Here is a 27,308-nt window from a genome sequence, read left to right on the forward strand (position 1 = left end):
AGAGCAAAAGAAAATTAAAAAAGGAAGGTGAGCAGTTGTTGCTCTATGTGACGGTGGAAGGGAGTTCCAAAGAACCAACGCAGCCACTAAAAAGGAGCGCCCACCAATGCGGCTATACTTGGCCTGAGGGACAGTAAGTAAACAGGCGTTGACAGTGGACAGGGTCCGGCCTGGGACATAGGCTTAAATTTGGCCGCAAGGTATTCAGCTCTCAGCACATAAAAGGGAGGGTGCACCAAGCAGAGAGTTTTGAAATCAATACATTCACCCAAAGGGATCCAATGAAGCTTACAAAGAACAGGAGAAAAATGACAGCAGCACGGAGTAGAAGTCGCCAGTCGGGCAGTAGAGTGCTGAAGAACTTACAGATGATGAAGAACATAAGCAGGTTGGGCTAAGTATAAAGATTACAGTAGTCAAGCAAGGACATAACCAAGGCAGAAATAACTGGGGCACAAAGATGTTCAAGGATATAAGGGATAACCCGACGAAGAAGCTTGAGCTGAAAGTAGCACCGATGGCAGACTGTACTCACCTGCGGCTCCATGGACAAGGATGAAGTAAGTTTCACCTCTAAATCTTTAACAGTGTAGACCAGTAGAGGGAAAGGTCCCATCTAGGCCGGACATAAATCGGCTGTCCGGAGAGAAGAAGCCGGGGGGTGTGCTCACCACCATAACTTCAGTTTTTTCCCCATTGAACTTGAGCCAGTTGTTACACATCCACTCCCCCACAGCCTCCAGACAGGCACGAAACCTGGCCGCTGACTCGCGTGGAAAGGTCAAAGCGTACCAGGATTGCCGTGTCATTAGCATAAGAGTAACAAAGGAAGCCGTGGGAGAATATCAGTTTGGTCAGCGATTGAACGTAACGGTGTTAAATAAGATCAGGGAGATGGCGGACCCTGAGGGACACCACATGTGAGGTCCGCCACCATTGGCGATCGTCAGAAAGGAAAGAAGAGAACTAGGCCAGAACGGTACCCGAGAGGCCGACCCCATCCAGGCAATCCAGCTGCACTCCATGATCGATGGTGTCAAAGGCAGCGGAAAGGTCCAGTAGAACCAGGGCACTGACGCCACCCCTATCATGGGTCCGAGCCAGATCGTCCATGACCAAGACCAGGACACGCTCAGTCCCACGCCATGGACGAAAACCCGATTGAGAGGAGTGAAAAAAAGAAGATTCCTCAAGAAATAAAGATACTATTCCTTTGCAAATTGCTCAAATGCAAATTCACTTACATATGTGGCAAACTGGCAGCATACTATTTACTGTCTTGTAATGCACAGCTTTGTAAAAAATGCAGTTAGGCACTCAAAGTGAAGGTCAGTTTGTTTACTGATTGCTGACACATTCTTTTTGAAAACATACATATAGGTTAAAAATACAAGTTATCTCATGATTAGAAAAAGGGTACAAATAGCAGTGTAGTCTCAACAGGGTAAATTATTTGTACATGTGAGGGAGAGTTTCCTAAGTCAAAGAATACCCAAACCAAACAAACCTAAGAATTACTTCATGCCAATGTACAGATACCAATGTAATACCAAAGTGTTAATTGTTTTTAGATATGGGGAGGGAAAGAAAGGGAGTTCCCAGGGGGCGTGGCTACGAGGGCCATGTAGGAGGACGTGGTCTGGAGGAGCTCCTGTGATCCTGAAACGATCCTAGTAAATAGTGCACTACTAGATGCTTATGATCGCTGAAAAGTGGCATGCTGCTTTATGAATGGGATGGACATGCCCGCTGAACATTTGGAGTGCATTAGAGGAGCCGTGACGGCGTGATTAACATCGTAAGAGTACGAGAGCCGGGGAAGATGGACGATGCAAAATGGCCGACTGATGGCCAGGACAAAGAAAGCAACCGGACGTGAGATGGCGAGGCGGCTGTAGAGGACTGTGTACAAACCTGCGGTGTGTAAAGCACAGAGTCTCCCCGTGACGAGTCGCAAGCTCAGATGAGCCTGGACACCCGGAGTGCAGTGGATGGAAACGTGGAGGGAGCCTGGCACATATGAGGGAGAGCCCCCCGGCGTGGCGCAGCAGAGGCTCGCAGGCCGCTGAGACAGCCGCGGACCACAGAGACAGCATCCGCTCTTGCGAGCCAGATGGTGGCGGGGGCTGCCTGGGAGTGCGAATTTAGCCATAATGTGCACAAAGCACCAGGAGAGAAACAAAGTTTCCAATGGGCGCGCAGCCCAAGGAAACGAAACTGAGTGGCGAGGCCCGGGACCGTGAGGACACCGGGGCAGTGAGGAGGAGCCGTGGTGAAGGACAACAGATGGAGGAATAATTGGAGATGCCAGCGGTGCAAAAGCGATTTCTGCTGTTACGCGACAGCAGTGTAGGGAAGGAATGGCGGGAAGCTGGGAATTGAGCCCTCAGGGAGCGTCTATTGTAAAGAAAAGCTGAAGCACAACAAAGAGCACTGGCCGCTCAAACGCGCAAGCAATATAAGACACGCAGAGTAGCCCAGGCGCAAGAAGGGCAGCAGCCCCGGCGCTGACGGCAAGAGCATCGCTCCTCAATCAGCTGACGCGGATGTTTGGCGGCGGCCCCAGGCAAGAAATGGAGTGCCTGGGTCGCGCCATAACACATTAAAAGCAACGGAATGCTGTAAATGGGATGCTTTGCACAGAACTTAAAAGCATTCTGCACCGCTCCACAACACCTCCAGGCATAATCACAAGAACACTCAATGGAGCAGATGCTGTGACCAGATGTATAACCATCACTAGCACCTTGGTATTGCCCTAATAGCAGGGAAGAAGGGAAAGAGAGTACTGGTGGGATACTGCAGGCCGCCCAGGACAAGATGAGGGGGAGGCTGGATGAGCCTTTAACGTACTGGTGCCCCATGCCCGGGTGGCGCTGGCGATATTGAGACTCAGGGTGCGCCCCCCACCCTGAGGTGAAGCTCAAGTGGGGATTCATACGGTTACGTGGGAGGACACAACCCATTGCGACGAACAAGGGCTGGGCTTGGAGCCCTCTGAGGTGGCCCCCCTGAGCGTGCGAGACTACAGCGGGTTGCCCCCGCTGGAACTGCAAACCACAAGTGGTAGGGCTGACCTACGACCTACAGCTGTAGCGTCATGTCCAACAAACCTCCAAGACTAAAAGGGAAGCAGCCTACGCGGGACGAATATGCCCCGACGCCACCAGGCCCGGAAAGTGCCAGGAGCAAGGACAGGCCCCCCGCTGGTGGCATGGCTGTCACGGGCACGGACCAGGAGGTCCTAGCTGCGATTGCAGACCTGAAAGCTTGAACTGGCTGTGACTGAACTGAAACCAGCGCTGGACCGCAAGGTCAGGGAGGTGCAAGAAGAGGTGAATCTTCTCTGGCAGGATGTCAGGTCACTGGCGGAGCGCACTGAGAACCTTGAGAAAGAGGTGAGCCCAAACATAGCGGACTGTGCTTCACACAAGTCAGAACTACACGCCCTGGTGCAGCGGGTGGGCAATCTGGAGAATAGGGCGAAGGAAGCGGAAGGACGCGGCGGGAGGTATAACATCCGCATTGTGGGCTTGCCGGAGGAAGCGGAGAGCCACAACCCCACGGAGTTCATCGAATCCATGTTGTTGCAAGAGATACCTGGAGGAGCTCTGTCTCAGGGGTTCGCGGTGGAAAGGGCGCACAGGGCTCTAACGAGGAAGCCGCCACCAGGTAATCCACCCAGGCCAGTGATCGCCAAGATCCTTAACTAACGGGATCAAGAAAAGATATTGGAACACTTCCGCAAAGGGGGAACTATTCAAAGAGGGGCGGCTAACATAACGGCCTACCCGGACTATACCCTGATGGTGCAGTGGAGCCGAATGAACTTTGGGGCTGTCAAGCGGAGGTTGAGGGAAGCGGGCCATAGTTATATGTTGCTTTACCCAGCGAAGTTGAAAGTCTTTCACAAAAACAAAACTTTGTTTTTTGACACTCCGGAGGATGCTATGGGATGGCTCGACACGCAGGGCTGCCCCCAGGAGTCGGACATCCAGACGAGAGGAGGAGATGGAGGAGATATGTAATGAGCAGAGGGGGCACCTGAAGGTGGTGCGGCTTAGGACTATGGGACTTGACTATAGTCATTGATGCGGCCCGTGGGCCGGTGGGGCCAGGTTGGAATAGAAAATGAGCCATCAGCACTGTGACTATTGCTTTATTGGGAGCCTTGCAGAGCTAGTCTTTACACCCCCATTTAGAGATTAGTTAGGTCACCAATAGTGTGGTGACACCCTGCTGGGGTCCAGGGTAGGTCCAAACGCGGGGGAGCCTGAGATCCAGGGATGGAGCTGGGCATTTGTTGGGGTAGGGTGAGGAGGGGGGAGGGAAGGGGTTGTGTGCAGTAGTTCGTTGAAGTTAAGAAAGGGAGAGGGAGAGGGGAAGGGGAGTTTGGGGTGTTTGTAGTTTTTATTGTTTTTATTGGCATTTAAAATTTTGAACAATAACAATAACTGCCCCTTTCCCACCTCCCCCCCTCTTGGATCCCCTCCTCCCCAACCCTGGATCGCTGTATATCTTCTGAGGGTAATGTTCTGGATATAGCGCTTCGCAGCTTATAGTATGTCCGGCAACCTTAATCACTGGGGGCACCCGTGTTCGCTATAGTCCTTATGTAGGAAATTTAGGACCAAGTCCCAATCGGTTATGAATTTCACATAATCTCCTTGAATGGAGTATGTATCCCATTCCAGTGAGGTGTAGTGCCATATTTTAGCTATCCATTCCTGTTCGTTGGGGATTGTGGTCTGCTTCCATTTTTGCACGATTAGAGAGAGCTGCCACACTCAGGACCATGTACGCGTTCCTTTGTGGATTGGTCAGTAGTGTGTCTAGTACATCGCTCAGGCCCAACATAGCTTCTCCATAATCTCTCTGTACTTGGGAACCAATGATGTCTTTCATCTCTTTTATTTTATTTTATTTTTAAATATTTATTTTTTACTTTTTACTGCATCAAATAAACAGTGCTCCAACAGGGAGCCGCATAATGCAATTCCCAACAACAGTTCCCCCGCCCCTCCACCTCCCGCCCCCCATGTCCACTGTAACTTTGATTGCCTCCATCCTTTGTCTGAGTTGGAAGGAAAGCTTTCCACGTTGCCCTTGTGTACCTTTATCCCATGGCCTCTCACTCTAGGGGCTCGGATTGTCCGAGTCTGAAGCTTCAGCATTGTTCATCAGGTAAGTGATGTATGGCCCCCAGATGTCGGGAGGGCGCGCATGCAAAGGCAGCGTTCGAATAAATTCGGTGTCCATTTCTTGGCAGTATGTTATATCCTTTTCCCAGTCTACAATCTTGGGGAGTGGGCCACGACCCCACGACATAGCAATTCTTCTTCGTGCCAGCACCATGAGGAGTGCCGCCAACTTGCGTGACGCTGGCTGTAGATATTTAGTGAGGCCGAGGAGCAGTCCCAGCGGTAAGGGGGGTCATCTGCTCACCTATAATGTCGGATGTTATTTGTATAACGGAGGTCCAGAAGCGCTGGATGCCAGGACAGCCCCATGCCAGATGAAGAAAATCAGCGTTGGCAAATGTGCATCTCTCGCACTGGGCTGATGCTTCTGGGTGGTGTCTATGTTTCCTGACTGGAGTGTAGTATGTTTGGTGCACAAAGTTAAAGTGTATTAGCTTATATCGAGAATTTAACGCTACCTTTTGAGTCTGTCGAAGAATATAGGCCCAGTCTTCCTAATTAATCGGTTCTTGTATAACCGATTCCCACTTTCGTTGCACTTTAGGTTGAAGATTCCGGGTGTCTCTTAACAAAGTTTTGTACAGAGTTGACACCAGTCTACCTTCACCTTGTGCTAAAATTGTGCTATGTAACAGATCCCACGTGGGGGGTTGCTTAGGGAATGTGAGAAATAACCCCTGAAGGGTGTGGCGGAGTCTAAAATAGAGAAAGACATCCAAGGATGTGTTCCCTCCTCTGTCTTTAGCCATTTGAGGGGCAGAAAGGTGCCCTCTGGGAAGAGGTCTCCCAGCGATTTTATCCCTATTTTATCTATCCATATCAGGAATACTCTTTCATTCGTGAGGGGGATGCCGGGGATGAATTTTATCGGTAGCAGGGGGGAAAATCGTATAGCCACTCCGTATTCGCTAGCGATCTTCTTCCATATCGCATATGTGGATAGGACTGTGTTCAGCGTTTTATGCGGCACGGGAATGTGGCTTATTATGACTGCAGCTAACAGGTCGGGGGAAGCTAGGGCCCGTTCCACTTGCACATGTGGTCTGATATAGTGGGTTGAGTTCCAGTGGCTTAGGAATTGGGCTTGGGCCGCCCAGTAGTATTTCTCTATATCGGGGAGAGCCAAGCCTCCACTTGATATTGGTAATGTAAGTGTGTTGTACGCTACCCGTGCTGGTTTCCCCGCCCATAGTAACTCTAGGATCAAGCTCTTGATTTTTGATAAGAAGGATTTGGGGAGGAGTAGCGGGATATTCGTAAAGAGATACAGAAGTTTAGGGAGAATAACCATTTTTGTTAGTGAGGTCCTGCCCCACAGCGTTAGTGGTAGAGATTTCCATCTCTGGATACGTTCTTGTAATAACTGCAGTGTAGTTACATAATTGTCTCTAAATATCTCGTGATGGCTTCGTGACATATTGATCCCCAAATAGCGCACCTTCGGGTTTTCCTATTTAAACCCGTGGTCATCTGCAAACTCTGAAGTGCAAGGGGTCAGGGGGAACACTATCGATTTGGAATGATTGGTTTTGAGGCCTGACATTAACCCGAATTTTATCACCTCTCGCATTACAGGGTTGAGATTGGTTTGGGGGTCACTGACGAACAGCATGACGTCGTCAGCATATAAAGAGACGATTAGTCTGTGAGGACCCAGCTTTAACCCTCGACATAACTGCTCGGCTCTCAGCCTTGAGGCCAGGGGTTCCATCACCAGGGCAGAGATAAGGGCCGAGAGTGGGCAACCCTGTCTGGTTCCGCGCTCCAATGTGATCCCTGTGGATCTGGTGTTCCCTAATGTGATGTATGAGCGTGGTTTGTTATATAACAAAGCTACTAATTTCAGGAAGAAGTTACCCAGACCCATCTGCCTTAGTGTTGCAAACATGAAGGGCCACTCTACTGAATCAAACGCCTTCTCGGCATCTAACAGAACTGCTATTGCCTGTTGCGTCGGGTCCAGGGCCTCAATGACGCCAAATAGTCTCCTGATGCCGTATGTTGTACTACGCCCCGGGATGAACCCGGCTTGGTCGCCCAGCACCAGTGCCGGCATCAAGGGGAGTAATCTGGTCGCCAGAATTTTAGCTAGGATTTTGTTGTCTAAGTTGATTAATGAGATCGGCCTGTACGAAGCGCAGTTTTCTGTAGGTTTGCCAGCTTTGTGCAACATCATTACGTTAGCCTCACGCATCGTGGGAGGGAGTTTCCCTCGCTCCACCGCCTCTTCATAGACTTGAAGAAGAAGGGGGGCCACCATTTCCACGTGTGCTTTATAGAACTCACCATTGAGTCCATCAGGTCCGGGGGCTTTGGTGTTAGGCAAGGATTTGATTGCTATCTGAATTTCTTCGAGTGATATGGGCGCGTTCAAGTGTTCGCGCAGGTCTTGGCTCACCCAATATAGTTCCGTGTCATTGAGGTACTCTTGTATCGCGTTGGGATCTGATGCTCCTTTTGAGCTATACAGGTTCTGATAGAATTCTTGGAATACGTTGGAGATCTCCTCTTCCGTGTAAACCTTCTGACCTTGCGTATCCGCGATACATTCAATGCGGGGTGGGACTTTGTCTATCGTTAGTAGCCGGGCCAGCAGTGCACCTGGTTTTTGCCCCTCTCCGTACTGTCTGATCTGTTGCCTGCGACCCAGGAACTTCAATTCATGGTCCGCTGTCTCCCTGAACACCAAGAGTTCTTTTTTGAGCTCGGCTTGAGTGCGTGGATCTGGGGCATTGGAGAGTTTGTGCTCTAGTTCCTTCAGACAAAGCTCTTTACGGAATAATTCCCCCCGGATCGATTTCAATAAGCTATTTTCTTTAGTCAGGCAAATTCCTCGTACATAGCACTTGAGTGTTTCCCAGATGGTGCACGCCGAGTCGACTGAGTCTTGGTTGATGTCCAGGAAGGAGACTATCTCTTGTCGCAGTTCTGCTGCAAATACGGCGTCTGTGAGTGAACCGGGTTTGAACCTCCAATTGAGGCCAGGTACTGCGACGCCCGCCAGGGTAACCTCTAGTACAACCATCGAATGGTCGGAGTAAGACCTTGGAAGGATATGGCACGCACCCCATTTGAATGAGCTATGGGAGGATGCCAGGATATAATCGATTCTGGAACTGGTGTTGTGCACGGCTGATCGGAAGGTGTAGTCCCTGCTGTCTCGGTTGTGCCTTCTCCACGTGTCAGATAGATTGAAGGTCTGACAAATCTCTCGAACCTGAGTACTGGCCTTGGATGGGTTTCCCGATGTATTATGGGATTTGTCGAGCCTGGGATCAAGTGTAGTATTGAGGTCTGCACCCCACACCACAGTCCTCGCGTTGGTCGCGTCTAGATGGGACATTATTCAGTTGAAATTATCAGGTCCGTCTGTGTTCGGTGCGTATGAGTTCACAAACACCACCTCTTTCCCGGCGATTATTCCTTTCACCATTAGGGCCCTCCCCTCAGTGTCTTTCTTTGACTCAATAAAGCTGAAATTAGTTCTCTTGTCGATCAGGATCGCGACACCTCTGGCGAATGAGGAGTAGGATGAGAAGTACCGATGGCATCCCCATGATCTGGCCCAATGTTGTTCCGACGAGGGCAGCAGATGAGTCTTTTGGAGTATCGCTATGTTGATTTTGTGTCTCCGAAGATATTGAAGAATTCTCCTCATTTTCGTAGGCTGGTTGCCGCCACGTATGTTCCAGGTGGCGATTTTCAACGTTGCCGATGCCATCTAGAGGGGTCAATGTAATCATGTCGAGCCGGGGCTCGTGGGATTGACTGGAGTCGCTTTCCATAGAGGAACAGGGAGGACTTGACAGTTGTTAGGTACATAGTTCTTCGTGTGACTGTCGTGGAACGGGGGTATGCGGGTTGTGGCGGTTTTGCTGAACTAACTTCCCTACCCTGCACGGGCAACCCCCAACAGGCCCGTGATGAACAATCCCATGTTAACAGTACAACTAGCATTGCTGTGCTCGGGGCGCAAGTGGCCCTCCAAGAGGAGGCTGGCTCCCTTTTTCGGATGCAATATTGATCTGTGGTGGTTGTTTCTAGTCAACCATGAAGTCTCGTGCCGCCGCTTTGGGTATCCTATGGGTAAATTTTACAGCGGGTTTCTTCTTGGTCTGTCGTCCCTTTGTGGTCTTCCGTTGAGAGTGGCGGGTCTACAGCCGGAGCGATCCAGGTAGTCGCTTGTCTCCTCTGGGGTGTTAAAAAACTGAGTTCTGCCCTCGTGTTGAATACGGAGTTTGGCCGGGAAGAGCATGGAATATTGTATCTGGTTCTCTTGTAACCTGCGCTTCACTGCTGTAACCGATCTTCTTTGCACTTGGACAGCTTGGGAGAAGTCTGGGAAAAACTGGATCTTGTCGCCATCGTACTGGAGATCCCCTTTTTCCCTAGCCGCCCGTAGGATAGCATCTCGATCCTTGTAGTTGAGCAATCTCGCTATGATTGGGCGGGGATTTGCCCCTGGGATAGGTCTGGCGTTGGGGACTCGATGAGCTCTCTCCACGACAAACAGTTTGGACAGGATCTCTGTACCAAAGAGGTCCATACATAACTTTTCAACGTAGTCTTCCATTTTCGCGGTGAGTTGTTGTTCCCTAACTCCCACGATCCTGATGTTGTTGCGCCAAGAGCGGCCTTCCATGTCCTCGTTCTTTGCGTTTACTGCTTTCATTTGCACTTCTAGGGAGGCCACTCTGGATGTTAGGGCCGCTGCACCATCGTCGAGGTCAGACACTCTCTGCTCGACTGTGTCCAGTCTGTCGGCGTGTTTGTCCAGCCGGTGCTGGAGTAGGTCGACCTTGGAGGAGAGTGCGTCGAGTTTGCTTCCTAGACCCCCGATCCCGGCCTTAAGTTCAAGGAGGATTTCCCTGATGTCGAACCCGTGGGCCTCCTCTTCCTCCTGGGCTGCAACCTGGATGGGACACTGCGCTCTGCTGTTCGAGGTGGTTGCTTTGGTCGTGAAGCTACCCTCGAAGTTCAGCTTTTTTTGAGATCTGTCCGTTTTCCTCGAGGTCGCCATTGGTGCCTGCGTTGCGGGAGCCAGGGGGCAGAGGGAGGCAGGTCAGGGGTCCGGGGGCGCCCGGCTTGTCGTTTTTCCAGCGGTGTGACTTTCTGTAGGTCTTGCCATTGGGCCGGTTCGGGCCGTTTGGCCACAGTCCGTGCTGTATATTACGCTTCCTCGAGTTCTGGCGGTGTTACACGGAGGTGTCGGGGATTCACATGGGGTCTCTTTTGCGAATGAGTGCTTGCGAAAGCGGGGGGGGGTGCCGGATTTGTTATATACAGCTTGCTAACGGCTGAGCAGCGCGCCCGTAGGAGGCCCTGGGTCGCGTCACCCCGAGTATGTCTTTCTGATATGTTGTTTACTGTTCATGTGGGCCCAGGCTCGTGGACCCCCGCGCTCTTGCGCTTTCTCGTAAACTGAATGTCACTCGGGAGAGCCGGGGATCCACCTGGGACGTGCGAGTGAGGGTGCGAGGGTGCACGGGGCACGCGTACCTGTTCCTCGGCGGCGTTCGGAGAGCCCTCCAGCCCTCGTCCGTGTTGGTTCTTCCAGGATTTTCCTTCGTCTCGACAGCTCCGCGCCCGCCGACTCCTCGGGGGGCCAATGCACCGACGGGGCTCAGCCAGCGCCGCCCGATCGGCACCCTCGAGTTTCAGGCCCACTCCGCTGCCAGCAGTCCTCCTCACGCGGGCTCCTCTGCGCCTGGCCTGTGAATGTGCCCCGCTCGCACAGGGATGACGGGGGGGGGCACTTCACCGTCGAGGAATCGGGACTCGGCATCCGAGGGTCGACGGATGAGATACCACGTTCTGATCGGATTCGCCTTGCCTACAAACCAGAGGCGACTGCGGACAATTTGCACACCACAGATGCTTCGATTGGTCAGGATTTTAGGGGAGCTACGCGGAGCTCACAGGGAGGCCGCCATCTTGGACGGCTCTCTAGCGCCCTCTCGGGTGTTTGTAGTTATAGGAAGTTTGAATTGGGGAAACAGCCTAGGCAGATTGAGATGGGAGTGGGATCTGGATCGCACTGGTGGGAGGGGAAGGGGAACTCTCATAGACCATGAGGGATCTTAAAATAATCACGTGGAATGTCAGGGGACTTAATAGTTATCTGAAAAAGGAACAAGGTTATGTTATACCTGCGCAGGCAAAAGATAGATATTGCACTGTTGCAGGAGACTCACCTCACCTGACACGGGAAAAGATGGAAGTGATTGCGAATAAATGGAAAGGAGTTGTGGGAGGCTCAATATACTCTGCTTACGCTAGAGGGGTACTCATCTGGGTGGCGATGCATGTCCCGTTTCAACTGTTGCAGGAGGTGGCCGAAATGGATGGGAGGATGGTAATATTGCAGGGACTATTGGAGAATAAGGAGATAAGTATTGTAAACACATATGCCCCCAATCAGAATACAGCAGCGTATTTCAGAACTCTATGCAACAACCTTAGCATGTGCATGGGTGGTGCAGTGATTTGGGGAGGGGACTTTAACTGTGTACTAAACCCCAGGGTAGACAGATCGGATGGCAAGTTTGATAGACCCTCCCCTGCGGCAAAAACACTGCACACACTGCTAGACGATTTTGGTCTAGCAGATGTATGGAGAACGAAACACCCCCGAGAAAGGCAATATTCACATTACTCCGCCCCACAGCAGTTACAAACGAGGCTGGACTATGTCTTTGCTACGGCGGAGGTAATAACAGAGATTATTCAGGCAGAATATAAAGCGAGGGTCCTCTCAGACCACTCGCCTCTGGTTCTCGGGTGGCAATATTGCCCTCCAAGAGCAAGGATTCCTACTTGGCGCCTCCGGCAGAGGCGCTTAAGGATCCTGTTTTCAGGGAGGATATAAGGGAGGAGATCATAAATTACTTCGAGACGAATGCGGGTAGCGTTGACTCGGCGAGCACACTATGGGAAGCCTTCAAGGTAGTGATGCGAGGGGTAGCCATAGCTAAATCAAAAGGCCTGCAAGGTCGGATTGTGGCTGGCCTACAAGAGACAGAAAGGGGACTAGAAAAGGCATTAAATGAAGGGGGCGAAGACACGGAGCTGATACTCAAACTGCAACAGAAATGTGCGGAACAATGGGAAAGACTGTGCAACCTGAACTATAAAAAATATATAGAGCGGCAGCATGCAGGAGGAGATAAAACAGGAAGGCTTTTGGCATGGTTATACAAGAGTGAAACTCCCAGACCCACGATCAGGACGATAATTAGAGAAGATGGTAGTGTAGCGGACACCCAAGAGGGAGTTAATCAGGAGTTCGTAGATTATTATAAATTGTTATATGGGGATGAGGAGGGAAGTAGTCATGGGGAAATAATGGAAACACTAGAAGATAATGGACTGCTAAGGATAAGTGGTGAGGAAAGAGAAGAGTTGGATGCACGGATTACTTTGGAAGAGTTAGAAGAAGTGGTGAGACAGCTGCCTACGAGTAAGACTCTGGGGGCGGATGGGTTCCCTAGCGAATTCTACAAAGTTTATAGGGATGAAGTGCTCCCCCCGATGTTAGAAATGTTAAACGAGGCATTTGAGGTGGGACAGTTGCCAGAGTCACTTAGGGAAGCAATCATAATACCGCTTCCCAAATCCAACAACCCGGGGCATAGCTGTGGCTCTTACAGACCGTTGTGGATGTTGAACCAGGACAGCAAGATATTGACGGCTGTCCTGGCAAAGAGACTGAGGAGAGTTATTGACAAACTAATACACCCCGATCAGACGAGCTATGTTCCAAACAGGAATATAACACATAACCATAGACGTCTCCATCGGGTTGTCGAATGGGGAAGTAAGCATGAAGGCATAATGGCGATCGTGTCCCTAGACGCGGTTAAGGCTTCTGATTCGGTCAAGTGGCCATGGCTGCTGGCAGCCCTGGCGGGTTACGGAATGGGGCCCGGATACGTAGGGTGGGCGAAGATGCTGTATAGTGCACCGCTGGCTAGAGATAGAACAGGATCAGTGATACCCGAAAGATGGCAACTCAGCAGAGGCACCAGACAGGGGTGCCCATGGTCCCCAATGCTCTGTATACTAGCCCTAGAGCAGCCCCTAGCAATATACCTTAGACAGCAATATGACACTACAGGTATCGAGGTGGGAGGGGAACGGCACTTGATCTCCTTGTATGCGGATGACTTGTTGCTGTACTTGAGGCACCCTGAGGAAAACCTCCAATATATCCTGGAGGTGATGAAGAGGTATGCGGGACTGTCTGGGATAGTGGTGAATCCCCAGAAATCGAGTATTTTCCCGTTAGGCAGTTATAAAGGTACTCCTGGGGGGCGGCTGCCGGTGTTACAAATACTATGGGCGGTGAGTACCTTTTGGTACCTTGGGATAGACGTGTACTATACGGTTGAGGAAGAACATAGGCACAATACTGAGGTAGCCATTGTGAAAATCGAGAATTGTATGAAATTCTGGGTGAAGTTGCCTCTAGCAATGATGGGGCAAGGGGCAATGCTGAAGATGGTGGTCCTACCTAGGCTGCTGCATTATTTCTGTAACATTGCATATTTGATACCTAAGATGTTTTTCTCTAGACTGAACAGCATGTGTAGGGATTTCCTGTGGCATGGTACCCGGAACAGGGTGGCACTATGGGAGCTGCAGAACATCTATGAGAAAGGGGGGATAAAACTGCCTAATTACAAGGTTTATTATGTAGCGATCCAGCTGCAATATGTTGCCAGATGGCTCTCAGATGAAGTGACCCCCGAATCTAGGCTGTTTGGACAAGATTGTACCCTGTTTTTTTTTTAAAGAAATGATCTGGCTGCCCGAGACAGAAATGGGAGAGCCCCCTAAGATGATGAGGCTTGGGTGAAAGATGTGGCGCCGGGCATGCCGGATGATGAAGAATCCATTCTCATGCTCCCCGCAGATACTGCTAGCTACACTGGCAGGGGGAGATAAGCGGTTGAGGATGATAATAAGGACCCATTGGGAATCGATGAGATTGGTAACGACGGGAGATATCTGGCGAGAGGGGACTATTATGGAATTTAAAGTGCTAGGGGAGGAGACAGGGTTACGTACGGGCCAGTAGATCACATATCACAGAATGGTGCAGATAATTAAGAAAACATGGCCCGAAACAGTATTGAAGAATAACCAGATGCTAGGATCGATGTAATATATGATATAACGGAAGGGGGGCACAAGATTTCTAGACTGTACGAGATGCTGATGTCTAAGGTCGGGAAAGAATTAACACAATTGAGACTAGACTGGGAAACGGAAGTAGGGGCCTCGATAGAGGATAAGATGCGGAAGCGCGCCCTGGGATACCACAAGAAGGTATCAAGGAACGCCAGACTGAAACAGATACAATTGTATGTTACGCATAGGGCATATATGACACCTCAGAAAATATCTAGGTTTGTTAACGCTGGACGACAGGCATGCCCCAAATGTGATGAGGAAAATGCTGACATGGTACACATGTTTTGGTCATGCCCAGTGATAGAGCGTTTCTGGAGTGAAGTAGCACAGAAACTAGCCGAAAAAGGGGCCACATTCATCATAAATACGGCCTGGGCCTGCTTGCTAGGAGGGGGGGGTTCCCCAGAGCACAGAAACTTAAGCATGTTAGTAAACTGAAGGATCTAGCATATGTGCTTGCAAAAAGGAGGATTGCCATGGGATGGAAGACAGGTCACAGGCCAAGGGCGGAGGTGTGGTGGAAAGAGCTTCAGAAATGGGCAGAGGCAGAAACCATGGTATGGCAAGAGGCAAGCAATGTATGTGGAGAGGAGGAGGCGGGAACCCTGATGGCATGAAAATCATTAATAGCGGAATTGTTTGGAACAACACAAGATCTGATTGAATCCACGGAAAGTGAGACCCCACCACGTGAGGCAGATACAGAGCGTTTGCAATAAACAGGCTCGGGAAGAGGGTGGGATAAGGGGAGCAGTGACCGGAATTAAACGATGAACAATTGAACTGTTGATATATGCACTCCGTGGTTGGTTTGTATTGTTGTTGGTTGAATAAATTAATAACATTTTTAAAAAAGGGAGTTCCCAAACACAAGAGCGTTACTTCATGCAGATTTGTCATTGTGTGAACATTGTAAATATGTACAGAGAAGAAAAGGTCCCAAATGACAGAGTCTACAAGGTGCACAATATTCTACACCTTGTACTTGGAAGTGGAAACTCCATATAAAGTTTTTTCGCCGTCTTGTCTTCCTTGGTTGGAATATAGTCAATATATTACATCTAGGAGACTAGACCTAGACTCATTACAAGGTCACCCTTTAGTCTGGCTCTAATAGACCTCTCCAAGTAGTCTCCTAGATGTAATATATTGACTATATTCCAACCAAGGAAGACAAGACAGCGAAAAAACTTTATATGGAGTTTCCACTTCCAAGTACAAGGTGTAGAATCTTGTGCACCTTGTAGAATCTGTCATTTGGGACCTTTTTTTCTCTGTACAAATTTACAATTTCACCCTTACAATGTCACCCTTTAGCCTGGCTCTAATAGACCTCTCCAAGGTCTAGTCTCCTAGATGTAATATATTGACTATATTCCAACCAAGCACGACATAAGACACCAAAAAAACGTTATATGGAGTTTCCACTTCCAAGTACAAGGTGTAGAATCTTGTGCACCTTGTAGACTCTGTCATTTGGGACCTTTGTTTTCTCTGTACATATTTACACTGTTCACACTGAATGACAAATCTGCATGAAGTAATGCTCTTGTGTTTGGGAACCCCATTTCTTCCCCTCCCCCATGTGTGAAAACAATTAACACTGTTGGTATTACATTGGTATCTGTACATTGGCATGAAGTAATGCTTGTTTGTTTGGTTTGGGTATTCTTTGACTTAGGAAACTCTCCCTCGCATGTACAAATAATTTACCCTGTTGGGACTACACTGCTATTTGTACCTTTTTCTAATCATGAGATAACTTGTATTTTGCTCTGTGAACCCCAGTTGGGTCTTTGTTTACGTTGTTCACAGTATTTTTTAACCTATATGTAGGTTTTCAAAAAGAATGTGTCAGCAATCAGTAAACAAACTGACCTTCACTTTGAGGGCCTAATTGCATTTTTTACACAGCTGTGCATTACATGACAGTTAATAGTATGCTGCCAGTTTGCAACATATGTAAGTGAATTTGCATTTGAACAATTTGCAAAGGAATAGTATCTTTACAGGTAGGACCCCTCCTTTCTCTTGAATACAGCTTTTGCCAGCCCATAGTCCTGTTCCTGTTCTGGGTTCTCCGTCCTGTGTCCTCGATTCCTCAAGAAAAGCAGTGAGTAGAGGACAGACCAACGATTCAAGCAGTCTCATAGGAAAATGAAGAAGAAAAATAGGGCAGAAATTGGCAGGGACAATTGGGTCAAGTGAAGGCTTTTTTAGAAGTGGGATAACAGTGGCCAACTTAAAAGAAGCAGGAATCACCCTAGCAGTGAGGGAGTTGTTGACTGTTTCCGCCCACAGGTGGATAAAATGAGAGAGAATGCCCTTAATTATAATGAGAGGGTTGGGATCCAGAGGGGACAAGGATTTGAGTTTAGTAACAGCTGTGGCCACCTCAGATACAGAAAAAGTGGGAAACTCAGACCAAGAGAAGGTGGATAGGGGCTCAGAAGGCATAGGACCAGCACTAGGGAGCGTAGGAAAAGCAGCAATATTGGATTGAATAGACCTAATGTTTTCCGTAGAAAATAGAGACAAAGAATCACAAAGAGCCTGTGAAGATGGAACCGGAACCGGCATAGTGATGGAAAGCTTGCAAACAACTGTTTGGGATGGTTAACATGGGTAAACTTGCCCGTGATGATATGGGGAGGGAAGTGATACCTTCCATAGACCTCAACGTCACACATGCCAGAGAGGGTGACTCTGGTGTAGGAAACCTGCTCCCTCCGTCTCCTCTTCCTCGGCTTGTGTGTGGCAGCAGCTGTGACAGCAGCTTTGTGCCATTGCTGCATGCAGAGTGCTATCACTAAATTTCAGGGATACATGTCCTGGTATGGGGGCATGGAGCGCTGGTGTGTGCCTTTATATATGAACGTGTTGCTTCATGCTGTGCGCGCTGATGTACATTGTCGCTGTAGTGGTTGGTTTGTTCTTGTTTGCATGGGGTGTTCTGCAGCTCTTTGTTTCAGGTGTGTCTTGTTTGCTAGCATTGCGTGTGTTTTGCATGGGGAAGTTGTTTGTTTTCGCGATCGTTGTATTGGTTGCATGCATGTTCTTACCTAATCGTGTGCTAAACTCGATTGTGTTCAAATCCGCCATTCTAAGATGGGCGTGCTTATTGCTTGCACTGGAGTGATGGCCATGGTTTTGCTGGGGGCCTGGGATGGGCCATAGCCTTCATCATCTGGGCCAATGTGAAGGCCGGCAGGCTTGGCCGGCCCTCCTCACAAGGCCCACTCCTGGCCCCTCAAACTTGAACTTTCTTTCCTGTCTTCTCTTTCCTGGATGCGGCCGCCTGAGCGCCTACAGCTCTCACCTTCCACCAGTCTCGGATTTCCTATGCATTCATGGCACGGACTTTAGAAAAGCAAGCCCCATACTACTGGGCTTCCTCGAGGCGGCGCAAAACGGCGTACCGAATTGGATATTAATCTTGCATTGACTTTGCCTGCATAGGCACATTTACCACACTGCAGTCCCTCAAAACTGCATGAATTATTATTGCTCTGTTCGTTCTTGCAATGCTGTGTGCTAACCTCAATTGTGTTCGAATCCGCCATTCTAAGATGGCCGTGCTTATTATTTGCACTGGAGTGCAGGGCATGGTTTTGCTGGGGGCCTGGGATTGGCCATAGCCTTGATCATCTGGGCCAATGGGAAGACCGGCAGGACCATTTTTAGGTTCCACATTAAGTTCTGAATTTATCACCCTAGAAAAATTAGACTTGAGCTAGAATTCAAAATAATTAGTGCCCAAACCGAACAGAGACATCAAGAACTAAGGCTCAAAGAATTGGAGCTCAATCATGAGCTAGAGATGATTGTCTTTGGAAAATGCTTCTCTCCCCAAATCCTCTAGATCTTCCAGTCCAAAAAGACCCCGGATGCCTAAAGAGATTGTGGGTATGTATGAACCTAAGTTGGATATATTAGATTGGTTAGCTATATTTGAATACAATCATAGGCTCCAGGATATAACAGGGAATCAGTTAATCCCCTGGTTATTCTCTAGGCTCCCCCTATTGAATCTGATGTGGTAATTGAGTTGGGGGAGGTGGATAGGATGGATTGTGAATGTGTGAAGTTAGCTTTAATAGCTAGATTTGGGAAGACTCCTTCCCAGTACCTTAAGAGGTTTAGGACCCTCACAAATGATGATAGTACCCCTTGGACTACTTGGGTGAATGAGTGTTTGAAGAACTTAGAGGGTTGGATTAAGGGTTACAGGGTTAACACTTATGAAGGAATGAGAAATCTTGTAATGTTGGAGTTTATCTATGATGCCTGCTCTCCTGACTCAAACAGCACTTGGCTGATTCAAAAGAACTAGATTCTAAGAAAATAGCTAAGGCTGCTGACTTGTGAGTTGCCAACAGGGCTACTCACAAAGATTCAGGGGTCACTCAGAAAAAGGATGAGGGGATGCAGCCTAAGAAAGACAACAAAAAGAATTCAAATAATTCCAATTCCAAAGAGGGACCCAAACAAAATTCTAAGGGTAAGCCACAAGGGAAGCCTAATCAGGCTAGTGTACCTTCTGGTCCCAGACCAGAAGGAGGTCAGAACAAGCTACCATTCATAAAGACATTTGGGAAATGTTATGTTTGTGGCTCTACTGATCATGTGAAAGGGGATCCCAAGTGTAAGGGTAAACCTTCAGGGGTCCACACTGTCTCCTTAGCTTTCACTCCAGAGGAGGAAGTACATATGGCCAGTGGAAACTTTCAACTACTAGCTGAAGACCCCATCAGAGTCTCAGATAGTGTATCTTTAGTATCCCTTGGGTTGTGGGAAAAACAGAATTTAGATGTGTATAATTCTATCCCTCCTAATACTTAAGAGTATTATAAAGACATTGTTCTAGTAAATGGTCAGGAGACCCCTGCCATTAGAGACACTGGGGCCAGCATAACTGTGGTGCATGAATCTTTTATCAAGGTGGAGGATGTTGCTTGGGCAGCCAGACGCCTCACCGAGTTAGCTGGAGGGCCTGTGCAGATGCTTCCCCAATTACCAGCTCTCATCCAGTGCAATGAAATGACTGTGAGGATACCTGTTAGTGTGCAATCTGAAGTGCCTGGAAGGGTTCTTTTAGGGAATGACCTTAAAGAGCTGGGAGTAGTGTCAAGTACTCCCAGGCCTCCCAGCAAAATATTGCAGGAGCTCACCAAACCTGCAAGGGAGAGGACCTTGAGGGGCTCTCCTGAGGAGATGATAGAAAAGGAAATCACTCCTACTCCACTGGAGTTACTAACTGCTATTTCAAAGCAACCAGAAGCAAAGGGGAAACCCAAGACTTCTAAGGAGAAACCCGTAAAAAGCAATCCAGTGCTTCCAACCAGGAAATCTCCTAGCTTGTCCAAAATCACACCTGTGATTCCTCCTCCGGCCGAGGCTGGGAGTGAGGTACAACCCTGTGTGGTTGAACTAGAGCCTGAGGACTCAGATCTAGTAGAAGGACAGGAACTCATTGAAGATCTGGACCCTGTGGACATCCTGAGCTGCAGTCTTTACTGGCAGAAGGTGGCTCCAACAGGGCAGTCTTCAGTAGGGGACAAAGAGAATGTCAAACTCTGGAAAGTCTTCGCCACCAGGCAGCTTCTCAGTTTGAAGGGCAAGAGCCTGGGAAGTATAAGTTACACTGGGAAGATGGACTCTTCTATAGAGAACCGACAGAGTCAATCCCTGGAGACTACAAAAGACTTGTAGTGCCCCAAGAGAACAGACTCCAGTTGTTGCAACTAGCCCATCAGATACCTTTGGCTGGTCACTTGAGCTTCAAGAAGACCAAGGAAAGGCTCTCTCTCTACTTTTATTTGCCTAAAATGGGGGCTGAGGTAGATAAGTATTGCAAGAGTTGCCACACTTGCCAAACCTCTGGTAAGAGTGGCTCCAAGAACATGGCACCTTTACTGCCTCTCCCTGTGTTGGGAGTACCATTTGAAAGGGTAGGGATCGACATTGTTGGTCCTCTTGACCCACCAACATCTTCAGGCAACAGGTTTATAATTGTTGTAGTAGACCATGCTACTAGATACCCTGAAGCAATTCCTATGAGGACTGTTACAGCTCAGGCGGTGGCTAAGGCCCGCCTTGGTATTTTTACCAGGGTTGGGTTTCCTAAGGAGGTAATATTCGACAGGGGGTCAAATTTGATGTCCCACAACATGAAGGCCATGTGGAAAAACTGTGGAGTTACCTACAAGTTCTCAACAGCATACCACCCTCAGACAAATGAGTTGGTAGAAAGGTTTAACAGAACCATGAAGAGCAATATAGGAGCTTTAGAGGACCCCTTTAAGAAAATGTGGGATCTTCTACTGCCATGCCTTCTCTTTGCATATAGAGAAGTCCCTCAGGAGGGAGTGTGTTATAGTCCCTTTGAACTTCTCTATGGCCATCTGGTCAGAGGTCCATTGGCCCTGATCAAGGAGGGGTTGGAGAGTGCTCCTTCCCCCACACCAGTCAGAGTCACTGACTATGTGATAGGACTCTGGAGGAGAATGTCACACATGATGGCTGAGTCAAGTGATAACTTGAAAGCAGGTCAGGTTCTGGTTAAGCACTGGCATGACCAGAACGCCAACATGGTTGAGTTCGCTCAAGACCAGCTAGTTCTTGTTATGGTGCCAACAAGGTAGAGGGCCTTGAAGGACAAATGGATTGGACCCTTCAAGATTGTGGGACAACTTAGAGAGGTGAACTATCTGGTGGACTTAGGCAATCCGAAGGAGGCTCCTAGAGTATTTCACACCAACCGTCTAAACGCTTATGTCTCGAGACCAGAACTGGGAGCTTTGCTTCTAGCTTCAGCTCAAGGGGAGGAGGAGAGTGAACCTCTGCCTGGCCTCCTTAGAGGCAAACCTTTAGATGAGAAAGTAGAAGGAGTTAATCTCTCTTCTAATCTGACACCTGAACAACAGGAGGAGTGCAAAGTTTTGTTAAATCAATTTGCCCCTCTGTTTTCTTTAGCACCAGGCTTGACCCCTTGGGGCCAGCATGATATCAATACTGGTGACTGTTCGCCTGTCAAAAGCAGGGGTTACAGGATGTCAGAAAATGTAAGAACCCACATCAAAGGAGAGGTCAACACAATGCTTGATCTCGTGGTAATAGAGCCCTCTACTAGTCCATGGTATAGCCCAGTTGTGTTAGTACCAAAGGCAGGATCCAAGGAGTTGAGATTCTGTGTGGATTATAGAGCTCGAAATGCAGTCACCAAGACTGATGCCCATCCTTTGCCAAGGACAGATGAGCTGGTGGATAGACTTGGTTCAGCCAAGTTCCTCAGCACATTTGATCTCACGTCAGGCTATTGGCAAATGGCCCTGACTGACCATGCCAAGGAGAAAATTGCATTCTCCACCCCAGTTGGTCTATACAAGTTTAAGGTTATGCCTTTCGGACTAAAGAATGCACCTGCTACATTCCAAAGGATGGTTAATCAGGTTCTGAATGGGATGGAGGACTTCTGCATGGCATACTTGGATGATATTGCAGTGTTCAGCCCTACTTGGAAAAAACATGTTGACCACGTAGAATATGTTTTGCAGGCTCTTGAACAGGCCCATCTGACCATAAAGGCAAGCAAATGTCAAATTGGTCAGAGTAAAGTGGTCTACCTTGGGCATGAGGTGGTGAAATAAGGCCTTTGCTCAGCAAGATTGAAGCTGTGCAAAATTGGACAACCCCTTCTACTCAAACCCAGGTGAGAGCCTTCCTGGGCCTTGCTAGGTATTACAGGAATTTAATTGAGAACTATGGGTCCATAGCTTCTCCTCTGAATGTAATTTCCTCTCCAAAATTCCCTAAAAAGGTCAAATGGAATGAAGAGTGCAATGAGGCCTTTGAAAGTCTGAAGAAAGCCCTTTGTCAAGCTCCAGTTCTCAGAGCTCCTGACTACCACCAACCCTTCATTGTGCAAACAGATGCTTCCAATATAGGTATAGGTGCAGTCCTCAGTCAACTGGATGAGAAAAGTAGGGAGCACCCAATTTGCTTCATCAGTAGGAAACTGAAGGAACCTGAAACAAGGTGGGCGACTATTGAGAATGTTTTGCTATTGTGTAGTCTTTGAAGAAGTTTAGACCATACTTGTATGGGTCTACTTTCATTATTCAAACAGACCACCAGCCCTTGAGATGGTTGATGCAAATGAAAGGGGAAAACCCAAAACTGCTAAGATGGTCAATCTGCCTCCAATGGTTTGATTTTACCATTGAGCACAGGTCAGGATGTCACCATCAAAATGCTGATGGTCTCTCTAGGAAGTTTATAACCGACTAGAGGTAAGAGACTCATCCAGGAGTGGATTAGATCCTCCTGTCCCTTAGTCTGGGGGGCGGGGGGCAAGTGTTAGGGAGAATTCTCTTTTTCCCATTCTTAGACATGTTTGCTATGTGTGTTCTAGGCTATTTTTTGTGTTTACTGTCTATGGGGTTTTTCTCACCCTCATAGGAACCATCTTTATACACGTGTTACACAGCACCCTCCGTGCAGTACACAGGGGTGTCGTAGCGACCCCCAAACATAGACTCCATACCCTGGGACTGACTACTGTCTCCCAGGGCATGTAAAGTCCCCATTGACTTTACTAATCAATCTTTATGAACAAAACCAGTACAACCCATCTTAATATGGAGGTACTGGCAAGGGTTCATAGTTTTTCCCTTATGTTCATTTTCGAGAGGGTACACAGTCCCTCTCCCAAAAAGTTTCTGACTGGTGGCAGTGGTTACTACCAAAGATATTTGACCGCAAATATTTCCCTATGGGGTTTTCCCATTGTTCGAGGCTACCACATTTACTGACAGCCTCTAACATATCGCCGGTTTATTTTTATATTAACTTTACTCTGGTAGGTTTTATTTTTCAGAACTTTTATATAAATTCTTTCTCGTGTCTTTCTCTAAAATCCTAACCCAGGTCGGGGATCCTTTATTCGTCCTTTTGGCGGGCTTCTGCCAAGAAGCCCTCCTTTTGGCGCCACTGAGTCTGGGTTGGACCCATTGTGTGGGAGGGGGAGTACAGACCCCTGGACAGGGTTGCCTCAGCAACCCATGTCTCACTCTGCCCTGATAGGCTGGAGGGTCTCCCGCCAGGATGACCACTCCACTGTGTGAGTGACAGCTAGGCTGTATGAATGGGGATATTTTTGCATAAAAGTAGGGTCCTGAGGACTGGAAGAACAAGACGTTGCCACTGGAACTAAGAAACCGAAGAGGAGAGAAGCCAAAGACATCTGCATCAACTGAACCACCGGTGAAGCCTTGCTGCAGCGCATCACCAATTTTCTCCACACGAGCCTTCTTCCCTTGAGCTGGTGGGGCCAACCAGTTTGCCAATCGCCTTCCCGGACCTGCTTTGGTCGAATCGCCAGTGCCCTGCACTCGGAGACCGGATAGCCAGGCACCCGTCCACCCGGGCCCACGATTTAAAGGAGCGTACCTTTTATTTTGTTTGGCAGCACCGTGGCTGGTTTCATCCGTGGGCAGTGCAGTAACTCGAACCTTCCTCCATGACGAGATCCTCTCTTCCTCTGCTGGATCGCCTGAACTGCAGTAACTGCCAGGAACAACTGCCACTGCAGGAGCCTCTTCTACATTTTAAGGTACTTTGTTCTGCCAGGCCTCCCTTTTTGTTTGGTAGCGCTAAAGGTGTTTTAAATCCTTTACCTACCTGTTGGGTTGGCCGCCCCTATCCTCTAACTTTGTCTTTCACCTCCTGCAACCACCTTTTCGAATCGTTTAACAAAGACTTGACTGCAGCTACAAGAACATTTTGCTCCTGGGCTCTTTGCCCTGTACCACTGACTCTGGCACAGGCCTATTGGCTCTGGCTAAATCTTTTACAACTGCCTTCTCTAGATTGCTTCTCACCTAGAAATGTATTGGTGCACCTAACTCTTATAACCACCTTTCCTTCCCACGTTTTAAACTTGTGAAGTGCCATTTTGCTCGGTTTTCACCTCAGTATTATACATACTAAAGTACTGCCTTGCCTAAACTTGTTCACAATCTTAATGTCACTAGGAAGTGTCACTAGGGTGCCTAAGAGTATATTCCTGCATAACTTGTTCTTTCCCTCCCTTTTAAGAAATTGATACGAGTGCCATTTATGTTTGGTTTTCACTGTGCTGTTTTGCTCAGTTTTCACTCTTGCTCAAACTTGTCTACAATTTAACTAGGGAGTTGTGTATACTTTTCTAGACTGATTTTAACTTGATTTTATAACTGTGATTTATGTGTTGAACTAGAAGTGTGTAAAATAAATATATATTCTTTTTAATACAAAGCTTTGATCAATGTTTCCTTGTGCCATAGTACTGAAGCCCTATTGTGTAAACCCTGAATACTGCTCATCTCCCTCTTGAGATAAGTCTGACTGTTTAGCCACAGCTACCTACTAAATCTTTGTGGTACAGACTGATACCAAAGGGGATTTTATTGCTCATACCTGTAGTCTTAATCTTCTGTAGTGCTCCCTAAGGGAACTGCACAAGATTCTGCCTAACAACGGACAATAATCATTGTTACGAACACTTACCTCAAAGTGGATTGGTCGCAGCCGGTCTGGGCCATCACGTATACAGACCAGTGAAGCAACTAGGTCTACCTACAGCACCCCTGCTGATGAGAAGCAAGACGGAGAGCTCATCTTTACAAAACAACAGGTGAGAGTTAATGGGAAAACACATGCTCCTCTCATTCTGACAAGAAGTGTTCGAATGGGATCGCAATTCGGCCGCAGTATTAACCTTCTCCCAAGGGCATTGCCAGCGACCAGAGTGGTCCACACTACAGCAGCTGGGGGTAAACTCGGATCCTGGGAAGTCAAGGCCAGGGAGGGCTCCATCCTTGCCCCAACATCCCTGCATAGATCAGGTGAGCGTAACACCCCCGCCTTTTCATTCTAACCCAGTTCCTATCTCCTGCGGGGTTCCGCAGGGGTCTGCTCTTTCCCCAATCTTGTTCAATCTTTATATTAGGCATCTCTTGTCTCTCATTTTGTCCCATGGATTCCGCTATTATTCCTATGCCGACGACACACAAATCCTGGTCCGTCTTGACTTGGATCAGGCCGATACGGCCAGTCACTTTAGGTGTTGTCTGCAGGAGATAGGGGAATGGATGACATCCAATTGATTGAAACTCAATGGCAGTAAGACTGAGGTGATGGTGGTAGGTACCACCTCACCTCTTCTTTACTGGACCAATGACTGCTGGGCCGCCGTCCTTGTCCCTCTTCCGGTTCCATCAGTGAAGAATTTGGGGTTTACTATTTCTTCTTCTCTTACTATGGACTGTCAGGTCGCGGCAGTATGTAAGAGTGGCCATTTTAAACTTTGTATACTCAGGAAAGTTCTTCCATTTGTGCCTTACAAATGTCGGGGCCCGGTGGTTGCCAACCTTCTTATGAGTGGCTTAGGCTACTGCAACTCGCTATATTTGGCTCAGCCACGCTAACTGGTTAACCACCTCCAGCTGTTGCAGAATGCTGCTGCCAGAGCTGTCCTACAGCCCCCTTTTGGCACCCACATGACTCCTTTACTGGCACTGGCTCCCGGTGAAAAAGCGGATTTTGTTAAAGTCCTTGTTTGTGTATGGTGCACCATGCCTTTAACAGCATGGGACCTGAATACACCCTCGATAAACTCCCCCACTATACTCCAACTAGTTGCCTCCGCTCCCAATCCGCATTTCTTGTAGTTCCCTGTTTCTGATTGATGTGCACCGGTGTACTAACCGCTGTCAGTTGCTGCCGCTAAGGCTTGGAACGCCCTTCCTTTGCCACTGCAAAGACCAATGACCACCTCGCCTTTCGTCGCCTGCTAAAGACATTTGCGTTTTAAAATCTATTGTTAGGCTTTTCTGTTCACGTTTTAGCGCCAGGGTGCCTTCAGGCGTTTGTGTGCTCTATAAAATCCATAACATAAAATACTAAGGAAGTGGTTGTTCTGTGCAGTTTCCTTCATTTACCCACCCTCATTACACCCAGAACATTCAGGTGTGATGTTCAGGTGTGATGTAGCTGTACAGATAAGTGTGGCAGTGCTCCTCAAAGTGGAGCTGAAAGTCCATCCGTGTAAAGTACATACAATACCATCTGCTAACTCACACAAATGTGATGCGCTTTTTACGCTGCATGCATTACACATTTTACCGGAAATATGTCACAATTGTGCCAGGATAAATTCTGTGTGCAATGGGCGTATGCAAATGGCATTTTTGAAGAATTTTTGGCAGTAGCTTTTCTAATAAAGAACAGCAGCTCATCACAGCAGACCACACTGTTTCGCACAGCACTATTGTCCACGAATCACATACGAGCCCTGCAGGCAAAAATGATGCACGTCCAGCATAAATGTAACGCATTTTCTATTTTAAATATGCAGCGGAAAGTCGAATTTCCAAACGAATCCCTGGAGGTTCTGTTTCCTCAACTAGATGCTTTTATCCTATGCTGTAAAATTTCCAAAGATTAAAAGCCCATATCCTTGAGAATGCGCCATTTCGACCTGGGGAGTTATTCATCCTGCAGTAAACTGCCAAGAGTAACGAAACCCGCGTTGTTTTCTTAGTCCCATTCTGCAGCAGAGCGGGCGGTTGTGTCAAAATTCCACCCGCGGGGGGTGGGGGGCATGGGGGGAGCGCGGACCACCATGGCTCTCCGTGAACCGGCGGGGCGCGCAGAAAGGAAAGCGCGCGCGGCATTGGAGGAATGCGAGCCGGAGGCGAAGGGCACCGCGGTCCCTCTCCGCGCCTGTGCGGTGCCGCGCGCGCCTTATCGCTAGCCCGGGGTTCCGGGTGTCAGGGTCTTCCTCGCAGAGTGACAGGCGCGCCACAGATAGGGCTGGTAAACAGTAGGAGGACCACACCTGACGCAGGGCGCGCGCGCCACGAGCGCGGC

Source organism: Ambystoma mexicanum, chromosome 8 (assembly GCF_040938575.1).
Source record: "Ambystoma mexicanum isolate Mex_15411 chromosome 8, UKY_AmexF1_1, whole genome shotgun sequence".
In the NCBI taxonomy this organism is placed as follows: Eukaryota; Metazoa; Chordata; class Amphibia; order Caudata; family Ambystomatidae; genus Ambystoma; species Ambystoma mexicanum.